We start from the raw sequence: 26,252 nt of genomic DNA on the forward strand, positions 1-26,252 counted from the left end.
GAGCGTAAAATTCGAAGTCCCCTTATCATAGCTCAATACTTCTTAAAAGTTCCAAATCAATCCACCAAACCGTTCTTGAGATGCTGCAGGTAATAGTTTTAATAGACTGTTTTCACTTAGTCTCTTTCCAAATGCGGAGCCACTTCACTATGCACACATTCTAATCTTCATAGGGGTTCATGACACAAAATGTTTAGAATGATTGATGAAAAACACCATCCCAACTACCCCTTCCGTTTCAGTAAAATCTGAGGCCCATTTGGCCTCATCGAACACACCCATAATGTTCAACCTCGTTCCCACAAGCCGTTCCCAAGATATTGCGAGTATGCTATTTTGATAATGTGAATGCAATAGCCTCTTCTTTTCTATCTCGCTCATGTACTTAGAATGAATAAATTGCAAACACTTTAAGCCTGACCAAAGACCAAAACTTCATTGGTCCTCTTATCCCCTAAGCACAAAACTTGAAGTCTCCATGTCCCACCCTACTCCACTTCAAAATTGCTGAAAATTTCTACTCAATCCTACAAGCCGTATCTGAGAAAATGTAAAGACGCTGTTTTGACAAGATATATACAGATATTATCTTTCGCTCTACCTGTAAACCCCCCTCCCCTTCTCTACCAAGTGAAAATTCAAGGTTCGATTGGCCCCTTAACATTCCCTGAAGGTCTGCAATTGAGGCTTCCTCAATTAAATGGGTTTAATGGAGCCTTCCTTGAGGGCCCATTTTCTGTTAATACAAGTTTTTTTTTGTTTTTTTTTAATCAGGCAGTCCTTTGCCCAGGACTTGAAGATAAAAGTTTCAAGCCACTCCAAAACAACCGTTTGGTCTATTCTCGTACCACGGTTTTGAGAGTATATACCTCAACATCAAAATTTGATGTCCCTTTTTGGGGGTCTCGCGTCCCCCTCCAGAAAAAAAACTATTTTGAATGTTAGGGTGTTGTTCCAGGGATTTAAGGTGAAAACTTTCAAACTGGCTAAGAAATGGGTTTGAAAAAAATGATACTTTAGCTTTAAAATTCTAATCCAATAAGCCGCCTACCAAGGCCTAAATATATGTATATATATATATATATATATATATATATATATATATATATATATATATATATATATATATATATATATATATATATATATATATATATATATATATATATATATATATATATATATATATATATGTATGTATGTATATATATATATATATATATATATGTCAAAAAGGGAAATTGTGTTATTCTGGTTAATCAAGTCAAGGCTGATTTTGCCACGTACAATCATTGATTTGCAAGCAAAAATAGTCGCCTTTTCTACACAAATCTAACGTCAGCACAACAAGAAACCTGCTATAAAGGGCCTTTACATTGGCAATGCTACTCATGTCAATACAAAAGTATTTTTGGGCTTATTATTGTTTTTAATGAAATTATTTCTTTAAATTATTGATACTAATAAAATCTGTATTAAAAATTTATCCATAGGGCTACTTCTTTTTTAAACAGACAGATTTTCGAAGATAAATACGCAATGCAAAACAAAAATCAAGTCTATAAAATTCACCGTAGCCGTAGATGCTCAAAGAACGTTCTTTGGACTCGGCAATTTTTTTTAAATTCCTTTCAAGGTTATGGTGAGCAAATGAGTACATAAATATGGGTAAAATACAGCTAAATAGAGCTTCAATAATCACTTATTCAATATTTTCACATAGTAGATGTGATTTGCGGTTGGCATTCCTTGTGGTTTCTATACTGGTCACTTTTCAAGTTTGTATGCTTTAGTATTAAAATGTTTATCCAAACGGAGATCTTGTTATACTAAAGTCGCTGGGCTTTAAAGTCTTAAGTAAATATCAGAGGAAGTATATCAGAAATGCAGTGGAATATCAAATAAGAAGGAGATGGTGAGAAATATAAACGAATTCTTTGATGAGGACTGTCGGAGGCTGAAAGTAAACCTTGTTCAACTTCTTAGGAAAGTGAAAGGAGCACTTAATGACCAGGAAATGAATAAACACTTATCGGAGTACCGAACAGAGAGGAAAATCTACAAGAGGCTAATAAAAATGAGAAAAAAACAAAGAGAAGAGATTAGGGCCATAAAGATCAGCGAGGAATACTTGTCAAAAGACCCAAAACAGTTTTGGAGTGAAGTAAGGCGGGAATTCAAGGCCAACGACAAACACATACCTCCAGCTGAGTCGTGGAAAACATACCTGGAGCAGGACAATAGCAAAAGGAAGCAATATGGAGACGGTATAGGGAGTTTAGCAGAGGAGCTACGAGAGCAGAATGGTTTCCCCTTGAGACAAGAGGATTATAGTCTATTAGAACCGATCAAGGTAGAGGAAGTTTGGGCAAGCCTAAAAGGAATGAAGGGATCTTCGGCGCCGGGGGTGGATGGAATACCAGCAAAGATTTGGAAAATAGGGAAAACAGTTCTAGTACCAGTTTTAGCAGCAGTTTTCAGTTTTGTGACTGAAAAAAGGAAATGGCCTGATCAGTGGAATGTGTCAGTAGGAATACCAATTTTTAAAAAAGGTAACAGGCAGGATCATAGTAATTATAGAATAATTAGTTTAGGAAATATGGTGAGTAAGATTTTCTGCAAGGTTATAGAATCAAGATTAGGGAAATGGTTGGATGTAAAGGAACTGCTATCCCCTTTTCAGGTAGGGTTTAGAAAAAACTATAGTGCAGTAGATCATATTTTTACTTTGAGAATTTTGGTAGAGAAGTATAGGAAAGGAAAAGGGGGAAGGTTATTTGCAGCTTTTTTAGACCTGAAAGGAGCATATGATAATGTGGATAGGAACCTGTTAATGTTAAACCTGTTATCGTTGGGACTGCCTCACTATTTTGTATTGTTGCTGTGCGAAATGTATAAGTACGTGAAGTTAGTAGTGAGAGTGGCGGGAAAGTGCTCAACTCCAGTGCAATCTTTATTGGGACTAAAGGAGGGATGTGTGCTCTCACCGAAATTGTTTAGCTTTTATTTAAATGATGCCAATGAATTTTTCGTTAAGAACAATGCACCAATGATATCGATAGATTTGCTTAAACTGTGCTTACTATTATTTGCTGACGACATCGTATTACTGGCTGAAACAAAGGAGAAACTGCAACAATTATTAGAGATTACGGAGGTTTATTTGGAAGAGAAGAAGTTAATCCTGAACATATCGAAGTCAGTGGTGATGGGATTTGGTCGTAAAGCCATGGATAGTGAAGATGTGAATTTTTTCTTTAAAGGTGAAGTTATACCAGTGAATAATGTATTTGTTTATCTTGGGGTAAAGTTTACTAGTAATGGGAAATTCAGTGGGCATCTGGATCTAGCGAATGCAAGGGGGAGGTATATTAGCGGTGAAATAGTGAGGGGTAGTCTTAGACGGGTGAGAGACATTAGAGTACATAAGAGGATTTGGACAAGTAAGATAGTACCGGCGACGCAATATGGAGCAGAGATCTGGGGCTATCAGAAAGGTCCAAAACTTGAGGTGGTTATGATGAGATATTATAAGAGGATGTTAGGACTATGGGATTCGTTTAGTAATTTGGTAATCCAGGGGGATTTAGGGCTAGTATTGCTGCGATCTATGAGGCTAGTGACCATGGTGAGATATTGGGTTAGGATACTGGGTATGCAGAGATTTACGGTAGCAAAGACAGCATACTTAGAGGCGTTGAGACAGAATAGTAAAACAGGGTGGCCGGCGGAGATTAAGGATATCTTAGATAAGTGTGGATTAGGGGAACGGTGGAATGAAGGAAAGGGGACTATGGGTATGGAGGAAATAGTAATAAGGGAGGTACAAGAGAGGTTGAAGAACCAAGAAATACAGATATGGTGGGTAAGTCTGGATCGTTCAGGGTCGCTAAAATTGTATAGACAGATAAAGGGTAGTTGGGGGGAGGAGGCATTTTGGAAGGCTGGGTAGAGTAGAGAGGATTTGAAGACTTATTTGGATTGGAGGGGAAATGGATTTTTGATTGGGGAGAAAAGAAAGTATCAAGGGAGAAAAGGGGAGAAGGTAGAATCTGTTGCTTGTCCTATGGGTGGATCTCAGGATGAAAGTTTAATACATTTATTGTGTGAATGTGTCGAATAAATGAGTGGAGGCGAGAGATGTATGGTAAAGAAAAATTGAATGAGATATGAATGGTAGATAGAATGAAAGAGACAAATTTCCTGAGTATTAAAAGGATAGCAAGATTTGTAAGGATTGCAGCGGCACATCGGGAGCGTTTTCTTTAAATAGTATTAATTTAATTTAGTTAATTTGTTGTTTGTTTTTTGTTATGTAAATTTCCTATGGCCCACGGGCTTTTTCTGGACTAAATTATTATTATTATTATTTTGCTCTCTCTTAGAAAACAATAAACAGTGAGAGGGTCTCATCTAAAGTAAAAAAAAATCTATAAGGTTTCCGATAGGCTTTAAAACAAAGTTTATAGGCATTTTTGTATATTTAAAAATTGAAAATAAAATGAAAGAGCTGAATTCAGAAACAGAGCTATTAAGCGAACGTGTTTTCAGCGAAACTGTATTTTAATTGCAAAGAACTCTTTTACTCTTACAGCAGGATATTCATTGCAAATAAAATGATCAGGAGACTAACAAAATCGATTTCTATCTAGTTAACTGAGGAGAAATTTAAACTATATCAAAAGACACTATTTGCAAGTAGACTTTCATAATTTAAAGCAAGCAGTTATATAACTACAACGATTGTAAATTTTGTGTTTTTTCGGTCTTCCTCTGGTTATACTTTTAATGCTTATGTAACTATTTGCTTTTAAAAAAAAGACTGATAGATCTTCGCAGATAACACTTGTTTTTTCTGAATGACATTATTAAGATAGGTTGTGATGTGATTCTTTGTATGAAGTCATTTACGGATGTAACATAAATAAAACCTTTTATATTAGTACATGATATCTTTACAATACTGATGTATATAAATATAACGTCACCCAAATAGGTCTTTGTTTCGAAACCTAATGCTGTTAATGAATTTTCTCTAACTCGTAACCTATCTAGATCATTTTTCTAGGCCAGTAAATCCCAGAATTCCAATTAAAAAAATCACAAAACAAAATGTGGAGCCATTTTCGGGAAAAAAATTATAAGCACATCCATAAATATTTATTTATTGTTCGTTTAAGGAGACAAGACATATCGCTGCCAGTCTCCGGTACGACTAGGCGGCAGGCCTAACCGAGGATGTGACCCCACATCTAACCGAGGATGTGGTCCCAGTGAGGCATCACGTTGATTTACATAATTATCCGCTTCTTGCATTTCCATGTAACTTTGACATGATCGTTTGTGTCTCGCAATATTTCTTCCAAAAGATCCATTAGGTTACGAGAGAAACCCATAAATTGAAGTTCGTGCAAAACCACCGGTCTCACGCCACGGCTATGCGGTTGGCTGGCATAATTTGATTCTCATTGTTGCTTGCCTTCCAACCGAGGCTGTTGTCCTACTGAGGCAGTATGTTGATTTACATCATTCTCCGTTTCTCGCATTTTCATGTTACGTTTGGGCGAGCTGTTCGTGTCTCGCAATATTTCTTCCAAGAGATCCATTAGGTTACATGAGAAACCATAATTTAAAGAATGTGGAAGGCTGCCGGTCCCCAGGTACAGCTGCGAGACAGGCCTGCATAAATTGATTTTCATTGTCCCTTGTCGTCCAGCTGAAACTTTTGTCCCAGTGAGTCAGCACGTTAATTTACATTATTCTCCGATTTTCGCATTTTTGTCCGCTTGACAACCTGTGTGGGCATAGTGTGTTTTGCATTAGTTTCTCGAATTTTCTATAAATCCCGAATTTTCACTTTAATATCCTTAGTTTGAATAGCAGTAGTAGTAGTGTAGCAGTAGAATTAACTGTAGTAGCCTTAGCTTTGGTGGGAGTAGTGGTAATAGAAGTAGTAATAATAGTAACAGTAATAGTAGTATGAGTAGATGCAGTAAAATTAGGATGCAAATATTTTCTTTTAGTTAGTTCAATAGCCCTCGCAGCAAGTCCTGTTAGTTTCAACTTCACACACCAAACACTGTTCCTAATATATTTCTGTTGCACCCTTTTTGCAACCTGTATAAGGACGGTGTGTTGTGATTCAGTTCACCTTCCCCCTTAAAATGCCTTGAAAATTTCCTCTTCATACCCTTAGACATAGTTGTAACAGCAGTCACAGTAGTAGTAGTATTGATATTAATAGTAATAGTGTAGAATAGCGGTACTAGTACTAGCAGCAGCAGTAATATTAACATATTACCTTTTGGTCAGTTGAATATCTCTCTCATTAAGTCCTGGAAGTTTAAACTTAATGATATTAGCCATTAATAGGAAATTGCTGATATGTCCTTTTGGTAACCTGTACATTCATGTACTTCTTGAAATTTTTATCTCAATGCTCTTAGCATTACAAGTAGTCGCAACAGAAGTAATAGTAGTCGTAAATGTAGCAGTGATAATAGAACTGGCAGTAATGTGCACATATTGGCTTTTTGTGAGATGATCTTCCCCTTTAAGCATTCTCTGAAAGTTCCACCTTGATACCCAAATCAATTCTTAAGATACGCTATTTTGACAATGTGCATGCATACAGCATGTTTGATTTTGTCCAAGCTTCCCCTCAATACTGTAAATGGAGTGGTGTGGTAGTAGTAGTAATGGTAGTTGTAGTAGTTTGGTAGCATGCGAATATCGCCTTTTTGATCATCTGTCTTATTATTTTCTGAACTTTCCAGATTAATATATTCAGTTAATCCTGTATTACACCATTTTAAAAATCCATATACGGTTAAAATGTTTTGATTTAGTTTAACACTCCCCTCAACATACTCTGAAAAACTCACCTGAATGCCATTCCTCTAATTGGAAAGTAAGGTTCAAACATGCATACCTTTCTCAATAAAATAGTCTACTATGTGCAAACAATGAACGAATTAGCCAACTTACAGCCCTTGTCCTAAGGACTTCGGAGAGGCTGACATCCCCGGAGACATAGTTGCTGGACCTTCCAACAATACTGAACAAAATAGCCCTCTTATGGTTTTGATTGTATGTGTTTTGGGAAATGATAGGCTTAGAGGGGCTAATTACCCTCCATAAACTTTTGACTCCTAAAAAGGGCACTAAAATTTCCGACTTCCAATCAAATGAGCTCCATCCAATCCAAAGTTCATACGATATCCGTACATAAAAAATTTATATGCCCAAGGGCATAAATTAAAACCCTTGCCCATGGGCTCTGGGGGATTCTGTCGACCATAAAGACATTTTCATATGATTTTTGGACTAAATGGCTATCTCACAATTTCAATTGAATGTGTTTCGCGGAAAGAAGATGTCAGGGAGGGGGGCTAGATGCTCTTTATCATGTTTGATTCTTAAAGAAGAACTAGAACTATACATTTCCAAATAAATGAGCATTTTATAAAGTTCCCCGACCACCCCTTCCATAAAAACCTTGTATCCCCCTTGGGCGTAACTTACAACCCTTATCCTCCAGACTCTAGTAGATTCTGTCAAGTCCAAAAGACTTGTTATATGATCTTTTGACTGTTTTCGAACAAATGGCTATCTCAAAATTTCTATCGGACGTATTTTAGAGAAATAGGATGGGGGGTGGGTGTGAGTGGCTGCCCCCAATCACTTTAACTCTTCAAAGGACACTATAAAATCGAGTCTCCAATCCAATAAGCCCACTCCGGAGTTTACGCGAACAATCGTTCCGTATAAACCTTAAAGGTTTCTAGTCCAACTGAATGAGCCTTTTTCGAAGTTTATACGACAACAAATACTTATTTCAAAATTTTAATCAGATGCATCCCGGGAAAATATGAGGTGTCTTGCGGGGGGGTATCCATCCTCCCATTGAATCTTAAAAAGTCACTAGAACTTCTGATTACCAGCCAAATGACCCCCTCCGAAGCTCATACGAGTACCCTTTCTATAGAAACCTTGTATGCCCCAAGGGGATAAATTTCAACCCTTGCCCTAAGGACTTTGGGTGGTTTTCATCCTCATAGACATAATTTGCGGACCTTTTCACTACACCGAACAAAATGGCTATCTCTAAATTTTGACTGGATATTTTTGGGGAAATGGTTGGTGTGGAAGAGGGGTCGGTTGCCTTTCAATCATTTTCAACTATTAAATAGAGAACAAGCCCTTTCAATTCTGAAAAACAGAGTATGAAAAAAGGGCCTTCACAAAATTTCTATCAGATGCGTTTCGGGAATATACGAAGTGTTGGTTGGTGATTTTTTTAAATCACCTAAGATTCCACTCTTATCAGTTACCCATACTCTTTGGTAAAAACTGTGAAATGGACTCATTGGATTGGAAATTGAAAGAGCTAGTGCTCTTTTCAATAGTCGAAAGTGATAAGGGCAACTACCCCCCCCCCCCCCCTGCTCATCATTTCCCCAAACACATCCAATCGAAATTTTAAAATAGTCATTTTATTCAACGTAGTTGAAAAGTCCATAAATCGTGTCTTTGAGGATGACAACACCCCACTCCCCTCCCGCAGCCATCAGGGCCAGGGTTGTAAGTTTTGCCCTGGGGTTGTATAGGGTTCTCATAGAAAAGATGGTCGTAGGAACTTTGGAGTGGGCCTTTTGGATTGGTAATTAGAAGTTCTAGGGCCATTTTTAAGATTCAAAGTGATTGGAGGGCGGAAGACCCTCCCCCAGAACTTCGTTTATTCTCGAAATGCATCTGATGGAAATTTTGTGAAGCCCCTTTTTCATACTCTGTTTTTTTCAGAATTGAAAGGGCTTGTTCTCTATTTAATAGTTGAAAATGATTGAAAGGCAACCGGCCCCTCTTCCACACCAACCATTTCTCCAAAAATATCCAGTCAAAATTTAGAGATAGCCATTTTGTTTGGTGTAGTGAAAAGGTCCACAAATTATGTCTATGAGGATGAAAACCACCCAAAGTCCTTAGGGCGAGGGTTGTAAGTTATGCCCTTGGGGCATACAAGGTTTCTATAGAAAGGGTACTCGTATGAGCTTCGGAGGGGGTTATTTGGCTGGTAATCAGAAGTTCTAGTGACTTTTTTAGGATTCAATGTAATGAGAGGGTGGATACCCCCCCCCCAAGACACCTCATATTTTCCCAAAATGCATCTGATTAAAATTTTGAGATAAGTATTTGTTGTCGTAGAAACTTCGAAAAAGGCTCATTCATTTGGAAATTGAAAGGGCTAGCACCCTTTAAGGTTTATACGGAACGATTGTTCGTGTAAACTCCGGAGTGGGCTTATTGGACTGGAGATCAGATTTTCTAGTGTCCTTTGAAGAGTTAAAGTGATTGGGGGCAGCCACTCACCCCCACCCCCTGTCGTATTTTCCCAAAATACATCCGATAGAAATTTTGAGATAGCCATTTGTTCGAAAACAGTCAAAAGATCATATAACAAGTCTTTTGGACTTGACAGAATCTACTAGAGTCTGGAGGATAAGGGTTGTAAGCTACGCCCCAGGGAGATACAAGGTTTTTATGGAAGGGGTGGTCGGGGAACTTTATAAAATGCTCATTTATTTGGAAATGTATAGTTCTAGTTCCTCTTTAAGAATCAAACATGATAGAGAGCAGCTAGCCCCCCCCCCCTGACATCTTTTTTCCGCGAAACACATTCAATTGAAATTGTGAGATAGCTATTTAGTCCAAAAATCATATGACAATGTCTTTTTGGTCGACAGAATCCCCCAGAGCCCATGGGCAAGGGTTGTAATTTATGCCCCGGGGCATATAAATTTTTTATGTACGGATGTCGTATGAACTTTGAATTGGATGGAGCTCATTTGATTGGAAGTCGGAAATTTTAGTGCCCTTTTTAGGAGTCAAAAGTTGATGGAGGGTAATTAGTCCCTCTAAGACTATCATTTCCCAAAACACACACAATCAAAACCTTAAGAGGGCTATTTCGTTCAGTATTGTTGGAAGGTCCAGCGACTATGTCTCCGGGGATGTCAACCTCTCCAAAGTCCTTAGGACAAGGGCTGTAAGTTGGCTAATTCGTTCATTGTTTACACATAGTAGGTTATTTTATTGAGAAAGATATTCATGCTTGAACCTTACTTTCCAATTAGACGAAAGGCATTCATGTTAGTTTTTCAGAGAATGTTGAGGGGAGCGTTAAACTAAATCAAAACATTTTTATCGTATGTGGATTTTCAAAATGGTGCAATACAGGATTAACTGAATATATTAATCTGGAAAGTTCAGAAAATAATAAGACAGATGATCAAAAAGGCGATATTTGCATGCTATCAAACTACTACAACTACCATTACTACTACTACCACACTACTCCAACTTCAGATTATTTTAAGCTCGGTAGAAAAAAATTGTTCTTTTTCAAGTTGCTTTTATCCATTTGAAAGGAATAAAATTTTCTTACTCTTTCTTGAATTGTTTTTATTACAATGAAATAATTTGTTTACACTACCATTTTATACTTTTAGGACAGGATACAGGTTGCATGCATCATGAACTACAAGTTGGGCACTATTAGTTCTATTACGGGATACCGCAGTGAAGCTATTCAAAACTAAGCTATTTTTCTATATAAACGACTAGTAGTAATTTTAGGCCTCATAATCTGGTGAGCAAGGTATATCACAGGAGCGTAAAAATGTAAAATTATTTAATGTAAGATATCAGAAGAACTGGTGGTGGTTAGCTACCCCTCCCCCTGACCAGGCCTGGAACCGCCAATGGGTACGACCAGATATATCATGATTTAACGTAGCGCAGAAAAACTTTGTTTTTTTCCTATGGGCTTACCATGCTCTATTCATAGCATAGTCTACTCATCTTTATTATTAAAATCCATATGTCTTTCTAGATTATCAAAATAACTTGAGAAGTATCGAAAAAGCTGCTTTCTTTTGGGCACGGCAGTATCTATTGATAGCCTACTACTGACATTTGTATTTATGAATAGCAGGAAACTGCTAGAAAAACGCATAAATAGCGGTAGTTCAACATAAGACTCTTTGGTAATCAGCAGAAGGCTTTACCAGTTGACTAAGACAGTGATTTTTTTTTTATTGGGTTTATCCTCGAATTTTTGCGATAAAATTTTTTATGAAACGCAGTGAAAAATGCTTAACTCTGTTACATTGTGTGTAAAAACGTGGAACGCTGCAAATCGAATTTGTTGTCTTGAACGACTTTGTTTATCCGTAAAGACAAACAATTCTTTAAACAAACGAATATTGCAACCACAAATATAGAATTATACAAAGATGCTCAACCAAAATCCAGCGCTGCATATTTGAGAAGTATAACAAAACCTATTAGATATAAGCAACAAACAAGACTATTACCGGACCTTGGACTATGAGTTTGCGCATCTTCCTTTAATATTGACCCTTTTTTTCAAATATTTGGTCAGTTCATTGACTTATTTGCCATAATTACGATCCAGCCCCCTTCCCCAACTTTTCTTGATGTTCCTGCAGTGACGGTGTTTTCCTGTATTTTTTTGTAGTAATATTCAATAGACAGTCATTTTCTTAAAAATACGTGATAGATTACTTTTTTGTCCCTGAAGCTCTGATTAGCTTATAAATATCCAAACTTTTACAAAATAAATAAACCCAATTAATTTTATTGACATGTCTTGAATTTTTGTCATTCTAATCTCTTGTCTCTAAACCTCATTTTAGTGAAGCTATTGTTTCTTAGCCAAAATTTTACAAATTAAGCAAACTGTATTAAAATAGGTATAATAAAGCAAAGATAAACTCTGTTGTTTTGGGAGACTCTAAACCATTTTATTAAAAAAATTGAAAAGTTTCCAAGAGCTGCTTGAGTTCTATGAAGGTTATGTGCCCGGAACCGTGATGATCCGTGTAAAATCAGAATTGGAGCTTTAGGATTACTGACTCCAGACTAGAGTTGAATAAGCTGTGGAACCCAGCTTTAAGAATGTAATTTCACCAAAATTTACATAGTGCGTGGGACATCTTGTTTCCTGATGGCAAGTTTCCCTTGTAAGACAAACACTTCTTCTTTAGGTACTAATGACAGTATAGGGTCCTGCCGGTGCCATTCCGGCCTCTACCATCATAAGTGATTTAAGAGATTAAAGTTGGAGGTAGCAATCTAAGCATAGCTTTTAATAAGCATCAGGCTGCATATGTGTAATGATGATATGATTCATCATAACTCTGACTCTTGGTGCGTCTGTCTTTCCTGTGATCTGAAACCACCTTGTTTAAGCTAGAAACGTGACATTTTCCAGAATACTTTGAAGCCATTCCAAAAAATGAACAACACAAATTTGAATAAGAATAAATAAAGCTAATGTATCTCATGATAAGAAACGTGCGAAAATTAAGGGTCTGGGCTTCTAGCCTTGGCGAGTGAAGGGAAGAGAGATCATGCTATCCTTGCGAGGGATGAAGGCTAAAATGAACTGGAAGAGGGAAAAACCGTAGCATAACTATTAATTAAAATATATGTCCTCTAGTAGTTGATTCCCACATTATACGAAGAGAAATTACATTACATAAACTAAATGACAGACTTCCTGTACCTGCCATGTTAACACAAACCTTAGACCTGCAACAAGCACAGTGATATCATCTTATTAAATATCAAGGAACTGCATCTTGTTAAAGTTTTAATTACATATACGGAGGCAAAGAATAAAAAGTAAATATTTGACAGAAATGGCCCTCTAGCTTCTTTTTCTTTGTTTGATTACTTTCCTTTTGAGTATTTTCTGTGAACGCATTTAATTAATTTTGACTATAAAGACCATTGCAGATAATAACAAGAGGTGATATAAAGAAACGCAATCTAATTAAAATCCAAAACTCATGTCCTTCTGTTTACTTTAATTTTGCCTCATATTGGTAAAAATTTATTTACTGATGATTTTCTAAATTTGTTTTTAACGAAACATAATTTAGTACTAATAATATTTCAACTTGAAAATAATTATTTTATATTCAAAATAATATTTGCAAAGTGCTATGTCACTACTCATTGACCCGCACAGAAACAAGTCATTATCAAAATAAAGCAATAACTACGCAAACCACAAGTTTTAGACAGTTCGTCGTGATGAACTGTAGGCAGGGACGACTTGGCTCAAGAGTAACCAAAACTCTAAGAGATGTAATTTTGGAAAAATAGATGCATCAAAAGAATTGCATGTTTATGCTGTTTCGAAATGTGTAAAGTTCATAACTTTTACCTTGCTCATCAAAAGTTACGAGCCTGAGAACTTTTGCCCAATTTTATAAAAAGGCGGGAAACATCACCAAAAAGTCAAGCGATCTTTCTTAATAAAAATCAGACCATCAAATTCAGATTATCAGAAAATCCTACTATATATGTTTCAGGCCCCTATTCACAAAAATGCACAATTTTACTCTTTTTGCCATAAAAAAGATCACGGATGTATGTTTGTATTTTTTTTTTCTCCAGGGGTATCGTAGAAGATCTGGAGAGGAATCATTTAATCAGAAATCATAATCTCTAGTGTCCTTTTTAGGTGACCAAAATGATGTTAAGGCAACTAGCTTTCCTCCCACGCCCGTTATTCCACCAAAGACATCAGATCAAGATTTTGAGATAGCACTTTTGTTCAGCATATGTGAAACGTCCTATAACTATGCCTTTGGGGATGACATGACTCCCAGAGTCTCTGGAGAAAGGGCTGTAAGTTCTAAAATTTGCTCATTTCTTACGTATAGTATCTGTTATCAGGAATTATGTTGAAAATTTTGGGGGTTTATTTTCCGTGGGGTGGGGGTCGATGGGGAAAATTTTCCGTGGGGAGGAGAGCATTGGGGAAATTTTTTAGGGTGAAATTTCACACAGGGGGGTGGAAGTTAATTTCCTGAAATAACTTGAAAAACAACCGGAAATTAAATAAAAAAAAATAAGGTTTTTCAACTTAAAGTAAGGAGCAGCATTAAAACTTAAAACGAACAGAAATTATTCCGTATATGGAAGGAGACAAATTTTTGTCTCCTCACTCTCTGTGTGTCTAGGTGGGTGTTTACTTGCCCCAAAGTCTGTCTTTGTCTGTTTGTATGTCTGAATCTTTGGGTTTATATGTGTTTTTGGCTCTCTCATTTTCTGTGCCTGTGTGTATGGGCGGGTGTTTGCCTTTCCCAGTGTTTGTTTCTCACTGAATCTGCGTGTTTGCATGTATTTTTAACTCTTACTCTCTGTGCCTGTGTGTCTGTTTGTGTGTTTAAATCTGTGTGTTTGTATGGATTTTTTTTCTTTTTCACTCCCTGTGTGTCTGGGCGGCTGTTTGCTTGTCCCAGTGTCTGTCTTTTTTGTTTCTCTTTCCAATATGCCTGTGTGTCTGAGCGGCTCTTTGCTTGTCTCTCTCACTATGCCTCTGTTTTGAGCGGATATTTGCATGTTTCTGTGTCTGTCATTGTTTTTTTGTCTATCTGACACTGTGTGTGTTTGTAGGTTTTTTTTTCTCTCTCTCTCTCTCTCTCTCTCTCTCTCTCTCTCTCTCTCTCTCTCTCTCTCTCTCTCTAACTATGCTTGTGTGTTTAAGCGGCTGTTTACTTGTGTCTCTCAGTATGCCTGTGTGTCTGAGAGGGGGTTTGCATCTCTCAGTATGCTTTTGTGTCTAAGCAAATATTTGCATGTGTCCATGTCTCTCTTTGTATGTTTGTCTGTGTGATTATGTGTGTTTGTAGTTGTTTTTGTCTCTCTCTTTCACTCTGCCTGTGTGTCTGAGTAGCTGTTTGCATGTCTCTTTCACTATGCCTGTTTGTCCGAACGGATGTTTCCATGTCTCTCTCACTTTCTGTGCCAGTGTGTCTGAGCGGGTGTTTGTATGTGTTTCTGTTTCTCTCTATCTCTATCTCATTATGCCTACGTGTCTAAGCGGCTGTTTGCTTGTCTTTCATTATACCCGTGTGTCCGAGGGAGTCTTTGCATGTTTCCGTGTCTGTCCTTGTTTTTTTTTGTGTCTAACTCTGTGTGTTTGTGGGTGTTTTTGTTTCTCACTTTAACTATGCCTGTGTGGCTGAGTGGCTCTTTTCTTGTTTCTCTCCCTATGACTGACTTTGTGTCTGACTCTTATGTGTTTGTAGTTGTTTTTCTCTCACTCACTATGCCTCTGTGTCTGAGTGGCTGTTTGCTTGCCTCTCTCACTACATCTTTGTGTCGTAGAGGGTGTTTGCATGTTTCTATGTCTGTATTTGTGTGTTCTTGTGTGTGCCTCTTTGTGTTTGCAGGTGTTTTGTCTCTCTATTAATGCTCAATAGCACAAAACGAGTTTTCAGTTTTTTTATGCTCCATAAAATGTATTTCCAGGTGCAGCTTTCAAATTCCGTAACCAATTTTTGATTATTCTATTTGTTTTTCAGTTGCTCGGAAATTTCAGATTTTTCTAAACTGTGTTATCTCCTCTCTTCTAATTTATGCGTACATAAAGATAATAAGTCTTCCCTTATTAAGGTTATTTTTGCCATATCTTGGAAGTAAAAAAAACTTCCATACAAAAACAACTGGTTGTTATTAATGCTCAATAGCACAAAACGAGTTTTCAGTTTTTTCATGCTCTGTAAAATGTATTTCTAGATGCAGCATTCGAATTCCGTAACCAATTTTTGATTATTTATTTGTTTTTCAGTTGCTCGGAAGTTTCAGATTTTTCTAAAATGTGTTATCTCCTCTCTTCTAATTTATGCGTACATAAAGAAAATAAGTCTTCCCTTTGTAAAATGTATTTTTGCCATATCTTGGAAGTAAAAAAAAATCTTCCATACAAAAACAACTGGTTGTTATTAATGCTCAATAACAGAAAACGATTTTTCAGTTTTTTCATGCTCTGTAAAATGTATTTCCAGATGCAGCTTTCGTATTCCGTAACCAATTTTTGATTATTTTATTTGTTTTTCGGTTGCTCGGAAGTTTCAGATTTTTCTAGAATGTGTTATCTCCTCTCTTCTAATTTGTAAGTGCAGAAAGAAAACTCGTTGGAAACAGGTGCTATTTTTCTGAGAAGTCTTAAAAAGGTGACTATCTTCTAACAGAACAGAAAATTAAACATCCAAGTGAGAATTAACCGTCAATTCCTTAATAGTTCAAAAGCTTTACTTTTCATTCTTGCATTAAGAAAAATTTCCTAGCGTCTCTGCAACAACGACATCTAAGAAATAAGAATCTAGATGATGTAAACGCAAAACAAACTGATCGCTTTCCAGTTCGGCTCCAACGTCGACCATCCATTGTTACCTAACGAACTGCTCAAAATTATTTGATTAATCAAGCGGTTCATGGTAATGAACTATAAATAAAGGAGAGACCAGGGCTAATAGTAGTCGAAACTCTAATAAAAGATGTTTTGGTAACAATAAATACGTCAAAAGAATCTGTTTTTTTATTCTGATTACCAATATACAATGTTCATAAAGTTCGAAGTAGTACGTAAAAGCCTAAAAAAGTTCCCTTTTGTCTCAAAAAAGTAGGAAAACACTCCCAAGGATTAAGATATCTCGATGTAAATTATACCATGAAATTCAGCACTTCAGAGAGCGCTGTCAAAATTTTTAAGTATCCAAAAAGATTGCCACAGTAAAGTGACGTTTTCTGCTATTTTGTGGGACCTAACTATAATTTCGACTCAAAAAGAGAAAAGCTTAATCGACTGAAAATTTTGATGCAGCAATCGATTTAAATCTATTGAAAAGCTTTATGTTGAGCTTTCCATTTTCAGAGGCAGTTACGCCACACAATAGGGCATTCGTCCATAAAGAGTCACCTAGAAGATACACAATTAATGATTAACGTAGATACTTATTCTAAAATTTCATTTAACGAAGTTGAGTGACTTAATTTATCATAAAATTATGTATAATCATGTATAATTTTGATTCAGCTTAAATGGAGGAGGGCTGATGGGTCATTGCGTAGATTGGGGAAGGGGGTACCTTTTGTCTTAAAAATTAGTTTTATTACCCTTCACTATTTCTAAGATAACGCGTATATGCCATTTTGACAACCAGGATGCGTTTGGTTGTTTTTGATTTGGTTCAACATCCCAGTCAACATTTCCTGAAAGTTTTGACTCAATAATCTTAGCTATTCCTGACATATTGCAGCTATGCCCATTGACAACTTGGATGCACATAACGTCTTTAATTTCACTACCCCCCTCAACATTCTCTAAATGTTTCAAATTTATGCTCTACCTAACTGTTATCAATGCACATACTGTATTTTAATTTTGTTTAACAACTCCCTTCGCATTTCATGAAAGTTTCAACTTAATACCTTCACCTTTTCCGGAGATCAGAATAGAAACCTCCGTTTGACAGCTTAGATGCGCCTACTATCTTTTGATTTAGTACAACACTCCCCTCAACTTGCCCTAAAGTTTTAACATCATAACCTTAGCCATTCGTGATATATTGTCCTTTTGACAACGTGGATACACTATTCTATTTTGAAAATCAGACTGCAATTAAAATCTTTTGATTTAATCCAATAGTTCTAGTTGTAATGGTAGAATCTTCATTTTTATTTCTAGTCAGAGTTGCAATCGCAGTAGTAGTAGCAAAACTAGTAGTCACAGTCGCAAGTAGTAGCAGTCGTAGTCATGAGCTGTTACATTCGCAGTCACAAGCTTTGCACTCGCAGTCGTAAGTAGTTGCAGTCGCAGTTGAAAATAGTCGAAGTTTCAAGCAGCCACAGTAGCAGTGAAAATGCATTCGTATTCGGAGTCGTAAGTGATATGCTCCACAGTTACAAGTTGTTGCAGTCAAAGTAGTCATAGTTGCAAGTCGTCACGTTTACAAGTTGTCGGAGTCACAAATAGTCATAGTTGCAAGTAGTCATAGCCTCAAGTAGTCACAGTTGCAGGCAGTCACTGACGCAAGTGCAAGTAGCTTTAGAGGCAGCTCAGTCACAAGTAGTTGCAATATCTAGTAGTCGCAGTCACTAGTAGTTACCGTCGCAAGTAGCGAAAGTCATAAGTAGTCATTGTCACAAACCCAAGCAGTCACAGTTGCAGTCACAATTAGTCGTAGTCGCAAGCAGTTGCAATCACATTTTCAGTTGGACTTTTTCAGAGTAGCCGTCACAAGCAATCAAAGTCACAAATAGTCACAGTCCCAGTTGCAACTCACAGTCATAAGTTGTAGTCACAATTAGTCAAAATTGGGGAAGCGTAATAATATTGTGTAAGCACAATTTTACAACCTGGCAACACAAAGTGTCAAAGGTTTACCTTGCTACTTAACGGTGCATACATTATAATTTCAATTGAAGCTTACATATATTGTAAAAATGTTTTGGTTGATCGCAGACAAAGCATACTTACCCCTTCCAAGCACTGAATTTAAAATCACGCTGACCCCACCCCCTCTTTGTTCTTCTATAATACCTGAATTTTACAACTCCATCCCCCATTCACTCCTGAGATGTTTCAGATGATGTGTTTTATAGCCTGGAGGCAAGAAGTGTCTTTTGACTTGAATTCCACCCTGTCCCTGTAATCATAGTTATACCTCAGCCTACCCTCGCTCGACATTCCTTGAAAGATTAAAGATGTTAAACTATTTTTCCTGATATATTGCAGATATGCCATTTTGATAAACTGGCAACACCCGGTGTCTTTTGATTTAACGGTGTGTACATTGTAAGTATTGTTAGAGCTTATAGTGCAAAAAAAGGTAAATTAGGAATAAGAGTTGTTTAACCCTTTTCCAACCCCCTATAATGAAATTTAAAAGTCCTCTTGCCCCAACCTCCCACATTCTCTCCCAAAATTTGCCTTACATTTTCAAGTTATTTCCCTAAACTGTTCCTGGCATATTCCAGATATGTTTTGATGGCCTCGGTACAAATAGTGCCTTTCAATCTACCGCTCCCCCCTTCTTAAATCAAAACTTGCAGATAATTTCAAAACTTGGGTGAATATTGTCTCTTTTGGCTCTCTCATCCCCAAGTTGCAGTTCAATGTCTACATTGTCTTCAACCATCCCTGAAAGTTTCAAGTTGATAGCCGACGCCCTTCGTGTGATATTTGTAGATTAGCAATTTTGAAAACCAAGTAGCATATGGTATCTTTGGATTAACCTTGCTACTTAACTGTTCGTACATTAAAATTCCCATAGGTGCTTATTGTGCAAAAACATTTTGATGGATTAGAGACAAAAGCTTTATAGCCCCCATCCTCCCCAAAAAAATTAGTTTCAAAACTAATTTTTAGAATTAGTTCTAAAAATTTTCGAAGCTTTTTTTTTAATTTTCAGTATTCTGGACAATAATATTTAAAATTTTCAACAGAAAAGTCGCAATTACTAGTAAAATGTTTGGCTACATTTTAAATTAAAAAAAAGTTTATAACTCTAACACAAATACGATCCACTTTTCCTTAATGATCCTTTTCTGATTGGAAAATGACGCTAGACATCCCGTAATGATATCCCACAGTTTTAGATTTTCCATCTTTATATTTCTGTCATATTTCTATCCCGATGTCGTTTTTCATGACGCTGAAACTTCTATGATAGATAGCTCCATAGATTAATGTTTTACAATGCATTGACTCCTGTTAACATCACGATGTTCAGTTAGCCAAGCTGAGTCTCTTAGACTTCCTTCCTGTCTTTTCTTAGCTCTTAATGAGAAGATTGTCTCTAAAAAGCTAGGAAATAAGAAGAGTATGTTATATGTATATACTTCTTTCCGGATTTTTTTTTGCGGTGGCATCTTGTTGATAAACACGGAGTATTTCTATTGTTTATTTTGCAGAGGTCGAAGCCAATATTAAATGTCGTCAATGTCAATTACTGTCTTGTTTGTAATGGATGATCCGCTTTACAGACTATAGGACTATTTTTGTTAACAACACAAGTTTTTTCTCCTTGTAGGCTTTGTTCTATTCAAGTATAGGAATGTATTTCTTTCTTTTTGCTTATCAGCATGTGATAAACATTGAAAAGAAGGGAAAAGATTATAGAATTACAAATAAATTATAAAGATAATCCAATTGGTTTATCTATTTCTTTTTTTGAGCCATCTATCATATAACAGGTAGTTTTAGGTTCTTGGGAGGGCCGCATTAGATATGAAATTATAAGTTTTATTGGTATTTTTTAAGGAGAAGATAAGATTAGTGAGCAACCATCTTCTCTCCTTTGCCCTGTTTTCCTCCCGAAACGCCTCCTTAATCCCCTTGGCATCACTTCCTAATTATGAGATTGCCGTTTTTCTCAAAATCTCTGACATATACAAAAAATTTGCCTTTAAGGTAAATGACCAGTGTGGCCCCAAGACAAAATTAATTGTTCGCGGGTTTTTCGAAGACTCCGGAAAATACTGAAAGAATTGAGTTTGGTCGAAATTCAGACGAAGTTATCTTAAAGACGGTCTTTACGCAGAGGTGCTATTCGTACCTTCTTGAGGGGTGAGGGAAATAAATATAAATAGCCCAAACTGACTAAAAATGTTAAAAATGTATTGACTTATCGCATATAAAAATGCAATCGAACATATTCTCAATGGTCAAAATTATACGCCAAGACAAACTTATCTAAAACATTTTTATCAAAAAAAAAAGACTGATGTAGTAATGGATAATCAAAATATGAAACATTCCTTCCATGAATTTGCCAATTTGCCAAAATTGGCAAAAATTTGCTTATGCTGTGCAGTTAATCGATTTGGCGGCCTAGCCACCAGTGGTATCGTTTAGGGGGGAAGGGACGGGGGCAGTCTCCTCCTCACCCAATAACTTTGAGAAAGCTATTAGGTAACTTCTAAAATTGTTGCTTGTTTGAAGTTTCCAATTCGTTCTTTACTTCGAGTAGATATTTTTTTTTAGTAAATCTACCCTCTTTTTCAATATAAAAAAGCAGAAAAAGGGGTCCATTACTCTTCCTAAAATGTTCTACATTAATATTCATACAAATATACCGCCTTCGCAACCTTATTATCAAGTAAATAGGTGAGCCTAGTTAATTGCAAAGTTGCAAAATCTACTATACTTTCAGTTTTGTCACGTTTGCTCATGTCAATTCTTTTCCCCTGATAGTTAAGGGTCTTTTTCTTCCTAAGATCTATCAGTTCAAAATAAGATTTTCTTGTTTTGGAACTTTCAAAAATGGATATGAATACACCCTCTACATCTGCAAATAGAACAGAAATATAATCACTGAAAAACAAAAAATCACTGAAAACAGGAAACTTTTTTCATTGAGAAACATTAAAAAGAGATAATCGAAAAAGAAAACAAGATTTAGGGACTCTTATAATAATATTCGCACTGCAGCTGGACCAGTCAAATCGGTTTTATTTTAGTCATATAAGTTAATGGGAGGGGAGAGCTCCAGTAATCATTAAATTGTTTTACTCTTTAACCTCCAATATTTAAATCAAAACTTCAATATATCTCCAAATTCTCTTTTTTGTAGTTGAAACGCGTAATTAGCGCTGATAACGTCTTATTCCTTGTGGTTTAGATTCACATGCTAACCCATATAGGTAGAACTGCCTCTATATACATTACTATGCTGACTTCTCGCTATTTTCATTTTTATAAGTATTTCTTTTAACCAGCTATAAAAAAAAGAATTGTCATAAATGCATTGAGGATTATTACTGCTATTAGTCGCATTTCACGTAACGCCAGTGCTACTCGTGTGACATCTATCTCTGGATCAGCAGGTTATACGAAATGTCTGTTGGAAGTAGGATTAAGTGAATCCAAACAATATATGTATATTTTTCTCACAATTTAAAAATTTTATTCTCACATCTAAGTGGTACCAAGCCATACTTTTTATCTATTGTTATCAGTTTTAACATGCAGCACTAGGAAGGTCAGCTTCGCATGAAAGGAATTTAGACATGAAACAATATTAGCATTCCCCTTTTCTGGAACTGTAGACAACCATACCCTGATTTACTCACAAACAAATGTGTAATTTGGTAAATTTTGTTTTTCTTAACAAAGATACAAAAGGGGAAGGTAATTTTCAAGCTCCAGATGTCAGGTTTTTCCATCCAATTGACATCTCAGACAAGTTTTAATTAATGTGAGGTTTCAACCATAATACTGCCAAGAATTGTTTAGATTTACCGATTATTCTTAATCAAACAATGCTCAACAAAGTTAATATATATATATATATATATATATATATATATATATATATATATATATATATATATATATATATATATATATATATATATATATATATATATATATATATATATATATATATATATATATATATATATATATATATATATAAAATCATGTCTATCAATAAAGGGTTGTAATTTTCATGTATAAGAATTTCAAAAATTTAAAGGGCGCACCTTTTGATTTACTTAGACGTCATTTACAAATCACATGCAACTGAATGAAGCAGTGAACGGGGCTCTTGGAATAGTCTGTAATTGAACTGCAAGATTTAGTCTCCTATGATGGGCACAGGAGTTGATGGAAGTGGAAGGGAGATATACAGTTTAATATTAACGGTAATGCTGGCAAAAAACTGACCTCATGAAAGTCATAATCACCCATCTAAAGCTTGTTTACAATACACTACTGTCATCTGCAGCAACTCATTGCTGACGGGCACAGTAAAAGTTGAGTCCACCACTTTGATGCGTGTACATTGTTTATTTATGTATTCTGTAATGTTTTTGAATTTAAGAGAGTAACGTCTTTGCTAAATAGTATTTTTTCTTCTTTATCGCCTGGAAAAAAGTGTCCTATTGAAAACTTAGGAGATTAACTGGGTATCTTTACTTTTTAACCACTTGGTATATCCTCCCCCAATTAGGTGGAAGAGAGCCCATGTGGTCCCATGATCGGGACAGAAGGGCTGCTACAAAATCTGTATATAATTACTTCAGAATAAGCGTTTCCGTAGTCTCAGCGATGTGAGATACCTTAACCAGCTCTGTAAAAACAGTTTTGTCCAGCTTTCCACTTTGATGCGTTTTATAACGTTGTTAAAAATACAATTTGTACCAATTTTATTTGGTTATAACAGGCTAATAAAATCAATAAAGGGCAGAGCTTTTTACTTTCTTTCTTTGGCTCAGAACCAAATTTAAAAAAGCAATAGAAAGTTGAACAAGAAGAAGAAGAAGGTATTGAAGAAGGGATTGGATTTGATTCCCATCTACGTCTTCTTATAGTAGCACAATGCAGAAATTGAAGACAATCTCAATTTTTGCCCCTTTGCCCCACCAATAAAATGCTGGAGCTATGCCCCTGCTAACCACTAAAATAAATTATGTGTATCTGAATCCAAAACACAATATCTTATTTTATTTTTTCTCAAATCAGTGTAATCTATATCGATCGTAAAAAGGGTTAAATAATATTAAAAAAAAAAACAACTTTAAAGTGGGGCAATAGAAATGATGGACCAGGTAATTCATAAAATAACCTGAACGTAAAACGTTTCCTGTTGAAGAAAACGGCGGAACAGCAACAAAAAAAGGTATAAATTATTCATTTGTTTTCGTCACCAGAAGCCTCGGTAAGTCACCCACCAGCGAACAAAGCGGAAATGGGAAATAATAAAGTTGAACTCCAGTGAAACATGGAAAAGAGACAGTTTTCTAACCCTATTAAGGACATTTCAAAAAGAGAAATATCGGTCATGCACGTTTAAATAAGAAAAAAGATAAATTTCAGCTACACCGGAGTAAAAGGATGCAGTCCTTTTAGTTGCACCCGTGTTTATTTAGTTTATCTGATCATATTTTACAGTTTTGTAGAAAAACAGACTAACAGAGGAGACAAGGGCACTTTATGAAAACCAAAATTAGAAAACTAAAATTAGTACTCGACGTTGACAAATTTTAAACTTTGTTGGTATTTTTTTCATGACCACACTGTCTTTTTTATGACGAAAAAAATAACAGTATTCAACGCAGTATAAAAAAATTTGAGAACAGTTAATGATCTTTTTAAGTCTATGGACCGGTAACTTGTTCTGACATAAAAGTTTGAAGAAAATTGTACCACCTTTATTCGACGCAGTATAACAAAAGTCAAGAACAGTTCGTGAACTTTTTAAATCAATGGACCGGTAGCTTGCTTTGACCCTGAAGTGGTTATTTTGTTTGGTATAAATATAGTTTGTGTTAATTTTGATTCGGTAGTAACTCTACTGATAATGATTACCGACTTTGTCATCAAAATATCTAGAGTCTTTGTTGATATTTTTCTTTCACTGCCTACTAAAAGAAACTGTCCCTATCCGGAACTCTTAGTTTTTTTCGTTTTGAACTTGGATTGTTTCCCTTTCATCAAAATAGATTTTCACCGTATGTGCCTAATCTGGATATTTTTACATTTTGTCGTGAATTTAGGCCTACTGTTTAATCTCAGCTTTTTACCTTGGTTCTTCAACAAAGCTCATGAAAAACAAAATAGTCGATACCAACTCTTCTTTACCCCCCTCCCCCCTCTTTAACCAAATTGTATTGTGTCATGACTAGCACAAGTAGTTGTAGTAAATACAAATCAGAAGACTGCCATACCTTACAATTCAACGAACTTTTTTTTATGGCTTGATGTCTTCCGGGTGATTATCGGCCTTGAGAGTATATTTTAAGTATGACTTTTGAGGATCTTGAAATTACGCATACAGAATGGAAAAAAATGTATATTAATTTTCATATTGATTAGATTATCGAAGTATTGCTTTCAAAAAAACTTTCTAGAGTCATTCTCAAAATTGAAAACTTTCTAAAATGTTACTTTTGGATGTTGCGAAACAAGACTATTTTTATTATAAATTCTTTAGTTCTGCATAACATTTCATGTTTTTGACCTTTGAAGTGTTCTAAAATTTTTTCAAAAACCTTAAAATGTGTTTTTCATTTTAATAAGAAAAGAGCTATCTGAAATTGGCTACACAAGTTCACATCCAACTGCTATAGCTGGATGGCTGTTATTTAACGATGGACGTGCACAGAATAAAAAAGCGAAAAACAAAACTGGATTATTTCCAGTGATTTAGAAATTAATTAACGGATGAAAACCGTTAATTCGAAAAAAATAAAAAAATTGAAGTATTTTTAACTTACGAACGGTGTAGTGGAGGGATCGGGATGAAACTTGGTGCGAAAAATAAGCACAAGTCCCAGATACATGATTGAAATAACCGGAACGGATCCGCTCTCTTTGGGGTAGTTGGGGGGGGGGGGGGGTTAATTCTGAAAAATTAGAAAAAATGAGGTATTTTTAACTTACGAACGGGTGATCGAATCTCAATGAAATTTGATATTTAGAAGGATATCGTGTCTCAGAGCTCTTATTTTAAATCCCGAACAGATCTGGTGACATTGGGAGGGGGGTTGGGAGGGGGAAACCTAAAACTTGGAAAACACTTAGAGTGGAGGGATCGGGATGAAACTTGGTGGGAAAAGTAAGAACAAGTCCTAGATACATGATTGACATAATCGGAACGGATCTGCTCTCTTTGGGGTAGTTGGGGGGGGGGGGTAGTTCTGAAAAATTAGAAAAAAATGAGGTATTTTTAACTTACGAACGGTCAATGAAATTTGATGTGTAGAAGGATATCGTGTCTCAGAGCTTTTATGTTAAATCCCGACAGGATCTGGTGACATTGGGGGGGGGGGAGTTGGGAGGGGGAAACCTAAAACTTGGAAAACACTTGGAGTGGAGGGATCGGGATGGAACTTGGTGGAAAAAATAAACAGAAGTCTCAGATACGTGATTTACATACTTGGAACGGATCCGATCTATTGGGGGGGGGGGGGTTATTTCTGAAAAATTAGAAATAATGACGTATTTTTAACTTAGGAAGGAGTGATCGGATCTTCATGAAACTTCATATTTAGAAGAACCTCGTGTCTCAGCTCTTATTTTAAATCTCAATCGGATCCAGCATAATTGGGGGGGGGGCAGTTGGGGGGAGCCGGAAATCTTAGACAATACTTAAAGCGGTGCGATCAGGATGAACTGCATGGGAAGAATAAAAACCTTTTGAAGACACATGACTGACATAACCGGACCGGATCTACTCTCTTTGGTGGAGTTGGGGGGGGGGATAATTTTGAAAATTGAGGTATTTGTAACTTACGAAAGGGTGACCAGATCTTAATGAAATTTGATATTTAGAAGGATCTTGCGCTTCAAAGCTCAAGTTTTAAATTCTGACCAGATCCTGTGACATTGGGGGGAGTTGGAGGGGGAAACCGGAATTCTT

The 26,252-nt window shown here is 36.1% G+C and overlaps 1 protein-coding gene across 1 annotated transcript in view; it reads left to right on the top strand.

Moving 5' to 3' along the window:
• The first annotated feature begins 2,927 nt into the window (after window positions 1-2,927).
• Window positions 2,928-26,252, top strand: part of LOC136039368 (endothelin-converting enzyme 1-like) — a 223,018-nt gene continuing 199,693 nt past the window's right edge. The window contains exons 1-2 of the mRNA XM_065723039.1: window positions 2,928-3,263; window positions 13,556-13,722. The gene's annotated coding sequence lies outside the window, so the exon portion shown is untranslated. The remainder of the gene's footprint in view (window positions 3,264-13,555; window positions 13,723-26,252) is intronic.

Source organism: Artemia franciscana, chromosome 19 (assembly GCF_032884065.1).
Source record: "Artemia franciscana chromosome 19, ASM3288406v1, whole genome shotgun sequence".
Classification (NCBI taxonomy): Eukaryota; Metazoa; Arthropoda; class Branchiopoda; order Anostraca; family Artemiidae; genus Artemia; species Artemia franciscana.